Genomic DNA, 7336 nt, shown 5'->3' with positions numbered 1-7336 from the left:
GGAGAAGAGAGCTCAGTGGAGAGCAAGAAAGATCAATGACCCATTGAAAAGAAGGGGTCAAACATGAAAGAGAGAGATGGAAAGAAAAAAATGAGGCAGAAATGGAGAGCAGAGAGAGTGTTGCAAAGATGTGAGTGGAAAAGATGAAAAGGCAAGCTGCAGGAAGGAAGTAACAGAACGGTGCTCTCTGGAGATGAGGAGAATACATAGTGAGAGATAGTGTGGCAGCTGTCACTTACACAATCAAACAGTCCCACAACACAGAACGGCGGGAGCGAATGATTGGGGCATCTGACCGTTTAAGATGAAAAACCCGGGGGGATTTCACTGCCAAAGTGATTACTGCTGTGAGCAGTGTGTCAGGATCACATTTAATATCAAACACATTCATTGTGTTCAAAAGAGGCATTAAGACTGGACTGTGAAAACAAACTGTTTGCAAGAAACTTTAGCTCTCAATTAGTAGAGGGTTTAACTAAACAATTAAATTTCTTTTGAAGCAATGTAATATTAGCTGAAGACTCGCTACTCGCTTGTTAATTGTGAGCTTTTCAGCTAATGAAAATAACTATATATTAATTTTCTTCCTTCATAGGGAAGCTGGATGAACTGGAGGAAGGAAGGAAACTGGGGAACCACCTGCAAATGCACATAAAGGAAATAGTTCAATAATTTTGATGAATTAAAGTGTAAAAACTCCACAGTTCTGCTTTGCTGTAATTAAAGTTATAAGTTATATCTCCAGCAGCAGAGAACAGCTTCTCTGCTTCAGCATATCAGGAAAAGCCTTGGTTATCCAAAACGCTGCACGGGTGCATGTTTTTTGAAATAAAACACCCTGTTGACCAAGGTTTGTTTTCTTCACCTGACCAAAAGTTTTATAAACCCCGCTGGAGAGCTCCGCTTCGATTAAATTAGTTTCTGGGTGATGGGGTCCCCACAAAATACTTCACCATCGCGTTTAAGTTGTTAAATGCAAAATGTAAATGCACTCAAATGGTCATCTTTTCTGATGATGATAAGTGCAATTTCTAGTTTGTGCACATACTGACCAGGTACTTTTAGTTCTGTCAGATTACTTTATCAATTCGGAATCTTAAGATTCACTGTTTTTATGTGAATCAATTTTCCCCACTACTAGCTTTAATAGGACACACAGGAAATGAAGTGGATGGTTCTGCACAGTTCACATAATTCATTCAGTGCCACCATGTTGAATGACTTTATTGACTGTCCCGTTGAGTCTATTTTTGTTTTTTGTTTTTTTAAAAACAGCGTGATGCACTTAATCCTCTCAGCATGCAGTTTTTTTGTTTGATTGCATTTACGATGAATTAGCCTATCAGGGTGTGTTTTCTGTCCCAAGACACTAAAATACATGTAGTTTTGTAGTGATCTGCACTCTTGCAACTTGTCACCAAACCAACCAGAAGGACTATAAATTGTGCATAATCATCTTTAAGGTGTTTTACCCAGAGCTGACATTTTGGAGATACATGGAAAAGAAGAAGTGTGACTATGATTTGTTCAGAAAGGTTGTTGGATAAAATCAAGGGAGGAACGGGGAAAATGTGTTCCAGAAAGCTGTAGTTGTACAGGTGTTGATATGTGTTAACTGAAGGGAAATAAATAAAAGTGTTGCTGGGAAACTGTATGGAGTTCAACAATCGCTCAACGTTACCTGAATAAATAAAGGTGGCAGAAATCCTCCACCAGATAGCTACACATTTGTTGGGTGTGCTTGTGAGTGCACGTGAAAGATTCAGCTTTGAGATTTGGCTCCAGTATTACCCAGAGCACTAATATAAGCAACTGACAGTTGCAGAAAAACACTGCTGCGTGATGAAGAAAGGCTTATTGCTGTTTTTGCAGCTGCGGTGAGTAGTTTGCTTTCCCCTCGTGTGCTCTGTTGGCTGGGTAAACCCCTCCTCTTCTCACAGTGCAATCACTCTCACTGAAACTGCCTCCTTTTTTCTTTCTCAGTCTCCATCAAAACCAAGCCCTCCACTTTCCCCTGTCTCTCTTCAGCACTCGCTTCTCTCTCCATACCTGTTGGTTTTTGTCTTTTCTCTTCTCTACTTACTTATGCCTTTTCTGTCTCTATTCATGTTCAGCTTCCCTGATTCGCTCATTTAATTCAGTGTTCAGAGAGGCTGATATTGGCAAGAAGTAATTATTCCCAAGGTAGGAAACTTCAAACATAAACAGATTCAGCTGGCAATCATGATAACGTGAGAATAGTGAATGTTGCGATAATAGCAAATCAATCTACATGAAAATGTCAAATTCAACAAATTGTAATAATCCTAAGTATGTCTCCCACTCGCTTCCTTCTGTCCTTCCGCTGACATGGCTTGGTGTTTCTTCTTTGCTTCAACAAAAGCAGGCTCAAGCTCACATTCAGCATCCAATAAGAGCTTCCCTTTTAGGGAAGCAGGTGCTATTATTTTATATCAATTAAAAACTGCTACATGTTGTGAAGATCAAAGTAAATAAATGGTTTAAGAGCTGGCATTTGTGTTATTTCTTTTATAAAAAATGAGATCTGCCTGGCTCCTCAGATGTACTCATCAAATCAATCCCTTCTCAAATAATCACATTTTATTGGCTGAAAAGACAGGTACACAGGTGCACAGGCTGCAGGTGTACACTTTTTCCTTTTGCCATTCAAAATGACAAACATTACTTGCAGCAGTTGTTGCTAATATGCATTCATTTTGCAAACAACTGGATGACAGTACAAATCTGTACTTGACCAAGATTGAAGAAAGAACGTCCACTCTGTGGCATCACTGTGCATTCACAATTCCAAGTGTGTTAATAGTTTCAATAACTCCAGTAGGGGTGTAAAACAATACCAGCTCACTTGAGTATTACTACATTATCTTTTGTGTATTATACTACTAGCCCCCAAAACAATATTGTATATCACCTTGCTTTTAGTATTGCATTAAATTGAATCATAAGCTCTGTATTGTGATACGTAGTCCTGAATTCCAGTAGTGATATGTGATCTCTTTATCTAATTATGTCAGGTCAGTTTCAGTGGCGCCACCCAGTTTAATCTTTTTTTCATATCATATCGATAATTTCAACATGTTAATTTAATACTTTTGGAAACAGGAAAATCAGTTTTTGGATCAAGTAGATTATAAAAAGGTGTGTCGTATTTAGTAGATACAGATATTTCAACATGTCAGATACATACTAATATTTAGAGATTTTCAGATCAAACTCAGAATTGACAAATAACCAGCACAAACAACACAATGATGACATTTTTCATTTCAACCATCAAAAGCAGCCGAGAACTAGTGCTGTCTGAAAACCACAGGCCTGTGACCTGAATGCTGTTATACTTAACAAATGGAAAGAGAGCAAAAAGAAATTGTAATGAAAGATTTGTTACTGTCTCAGATTAGCAAATCCAGCTATTTTGCCAAGCGAGAATTGTTTCCAAAATGGAACCTGCTATTGTATTGTACTGCAGCAGCTAATCACCATTTGACAAACAGGAAAACAATGGATATTGTATTTCTGAGTGTGATAACCTTTTGTGTTAACCTTTGGAAATATCAAAATCCACTTACAAAATGCAAGACAAAGAATCTGTTCCATTTACTGAGCCATGTCAACACATCTATATCCAAACTCTTTACATTAAAGAGCGAGTCAGTTATTGAGTGACTTGTGTGAAATTGAGATTTTAACATCTATTCAGAAATTCCAAATTGTTTGGATTTCAGTGTCTTTTAACTCGGTACATCACAGTTTGTTTGGAAGAGCACATCAATTTTGCAGCAACACTGTGTGTCTGTGTGTGTGTGTGTGTGTGTGTGTGTCAGAGCCAGACGCACGCAGAGACTGAAAGGCAGACATGGAAGAGGGAGACAAAAATGTTTGCCCATAGCAAGACATCTTGGTTGGGGGGAGTGAAGTGGGGATAAACTATTTGTTAACCAGCAAGCAAATGCTCAGTGAAAACTAGGCAGATAGCAGTTGTAATCAAAGTCTGCGTGTGTAAGCAGGAGCGAGTAATTACATGACAATATTTCTCTTTGACATGGAGATGTGATATGGGCCCAGTGAGAGAAAAACAACAAACTCCAGACAAACACTGAAATGGAAATGAGTGCAGCACACTCACGCAAACGCACAGTGAGGACATAGGTACACTGATAAAAAGTCACAAAATGTCCTGGTGGATGTGTGGATTAAATGTGCTCTGAATTAACAAAGAGCCCAAACTTCTTGTCCATGCACACCACAAAGATTCAAAATGCTGTGCACACACTGTTTGTATTTTTTGAAACAACAGTCACGTACATGTGAAATGAGCCTCGGCAGAACAATGGACCTGTAAACACACATATGATTGAACCTTTAAGATTTGTCATGATGTTTTCTTTTCATATGCGTACCAGTCTTTGCAGACTGGGGACTGTATAACTAAAATATTATGTTGTCTAAATACTTGGTTAAAAGCCAGTTTTCAGGTGGAAGCTAGTGGGACAAACATGTAATATCAAGTTTCTCAGGGCAGAGCACTATGTGGAAGCACACGAAAATTCAGTTCTACCATCCTTTGCTAATAGTACAACAGAGGAGGAATCACAATTTATGTGGAAAAAAAAATATATGAAAAGTTAATAGAATCTATTAATTTTTCTTGGTGGAAATGAAACACTAATGAACTCATGGCATGCACAGAATGAGAGAATGCTTGTGGTGTAAATAAAATAAAATATTTCAAGTCAGCTTATTTATGTAATCTAAAATCACAAAGCCACAAAGATCCCATGAGTACAGAACAGACTGTGAAAACCACAGAATAAACAGATTACAACAACAAAATTTCTGATACATAAAAAAATAAATTATATTTGAAGAATGTGGAGGATAATTGAGCAGCTTGAATTGTCACCAGCTAGCATGAGTGCCATACGACCTCCTCCCCAGCATGATGACAGACCACACAAAGGGAATTATCAAGGAATCAGAATAGACACTACATAGACAAAAGTACTGAGACACCCGACCATTACAGCAACTGGGACATTAATGACATTGCATTCTAAATGCATAGACAGCTTTGTAGCTTCCACTCTCCAGGACTCTATGTGGGCCAGTCAAGTTCTTCCACACTCGTCTCATCTATACATATCTTCATGTGTGGAGCTAAATCAGGGCCAGAAGTTTCATTAATTTGAAAAAAAAAAAAAGTTTTTTTCAGTTTAAATATAATTTTTATTCAGTTTTGAAATTCTTTTGAATAAGTTAACTATTTTCAATTTTCAGTGTTTTCAGATTCACTTTGATCTTTTGTTCACTTTCAGGTCTCATCTTTTCAGTTTCAAACTTTCGGCCCAAATCTGGCATGGAGGGCGTGACATCAGCTTAGAGGGGAGTGGAATCAAGAGTGACAGCATAACAAAGAAGCTTGAGGACCTTCCTCTATCATGTTGGCTACAAGGTACATAGGTACTGTGAGAAGTATGACTCCACACTTTCTATACACCATATTCACACTGGCAGTGGTAAAAACTGACGCCATTGATAAGGTTCTGTTTAGCAAAGCCATTTTAAACAAAACTTGGCACCAATTGCAGTATAAGAGCAATTAGCTATGTCTGATTGTGCAGTTTGACAGCCCAACTTTACCGTTTAACGTTGCTCACTTCCGCATGCAACAGAGAACGCAGCAAAGTATTGGCTAGCACAGATCTCCCTTCACTGGATGTAAGGGGCCTCACCCAACGCCTGAAACAACCACATAAAGAGGTGTGTCTGTTTACTTTTGTTCATATTTCTATTTCCACAACACTAATTACTCGAGTCGAGTCATACTCACCAATATATTACTCTACATTAGTAACAGGTTAATTCCACTACGCTGTTCTTAAGTTCATGGTTAAGGTACCATCAATAAAACTGAACATAGTAGAAGCAGCTGTTTCACATTAGAAGCCTATCAGAGAGAGGGAGGGATTTTGCCCTTCCCTTAAATTGGGAGAACTGAAAATTGGGAGACTCATACCTGAGACTGCTATTATGACACGTTGAGATGTGGTGTGAAACAGTACACCTAATGTACATCGCACTGAATTTTTCAATGCAGCAGGAGAACGTGGAGAAAGTGCTGTAATATCTTGAATCCAATAATCGCCAAAGAAACTTAAAATGGAAGCAAACAGGAAGATATGTGCTAAAATATGATAAGGCTTTAACCTAGCCTTAAAATGAAGGCTTACATTTAAATTCATTTTGTCTTACTGTATTGGCAGAAAGGTAGTCGTTGTATAAATTTTCTTGCTTCAAGTGTTTTATTATTGCAAAAATAAATCTGTATCTGTAAAGTGTATTAATGCATTGGTAGTTATCTTTACATTAAATTAATAAGTGTTGCTCTTTAGAAATGGAGGGAAGAAGTAGAAAGAATAGAAAGAAAAGAAAGAAAATTCAGATTTGTGGTTTAGTGGAGTCTTGGTAAAATTAATGCAATAAAACAAAATATGAAAACTAACTCCAACCTATTTAACAAAACTTTTAATAATTTACATGTCCTTTTTTTCTTTTTTGAACAAGTCTTCCTTCACAGTAAAGATTCTGTTACTGATATGTGCTTTAGGTCGTAAGGAAAGTCGTTTTCTTTGCAAATCACACTGTGAGTATGAGAGACAGCCTCAAGACTCACTGGTCTTCGACTTTTGAAAATGTCACAGAGTTTAAAGCTTAGAAATAAATGTACAAAGGAAACTTCTGAGATAATGCTGCTGGAAATGCTTTCTGTTTTATTTATCTTCATGCTGTGAGAGTTTTCTTTCTAAAAGACCTCTTGTTTGTTGGACTGCGGTCACACAGGGGAAATAGATGAATCTTCCAATACGAGATATCACAAGCATCACAGGCTTGCTTACAGAGATGATTTGTTACCATAATTAATGTGCTGAAGATTAAACATGCCTGAGCATGTAAATTAATACTTGTTCTTTAGATATGATCATGGCAAATATGCCATTAGTGCTACTTGAGACGAATACAAATAGGAGAATTTGATCAGTGAACCGTTTTCGTATTTGCTTTGTTGAAGGGTTGTACAATTTGATCAGTGATTGATTATAGATTGATTCACACTCAGTGGAGGACTCAGCCATCAATTAAATCATTGGTTCCCAAACTTTTCCTGCATGGTCCTCATTTTGTAGATAAGAATATTTTCATGTCTCCCACCCACCCACTCTGACATTTTCAGATACACAGCACACTGTGGTCTCTCCTTGTTACCCACCATTGGACTGGTGAAGCCGAGGGCGATATATGCCTCATCATATTTTCT

This window comes from Scatophagus argus, chromosome 1, assembly GCF_020382885.2.
Source record: "Scatophagus argus isolate fScaArg1 chromosome 1, fScaArg1.pri, whole genome shotgun sequence".
Classification (NCBI taxonomy): domain Eukaryota; kingdom Metazoa; phylum Chordata; class Actinopteri; family Scatophagidae; genus Scatophagus; species Scatophagus argus.
The sequence above is the reverse complement of the archived record's forward strand: the minus strand, read 5'-3'. Positions refer to the sequence as shown.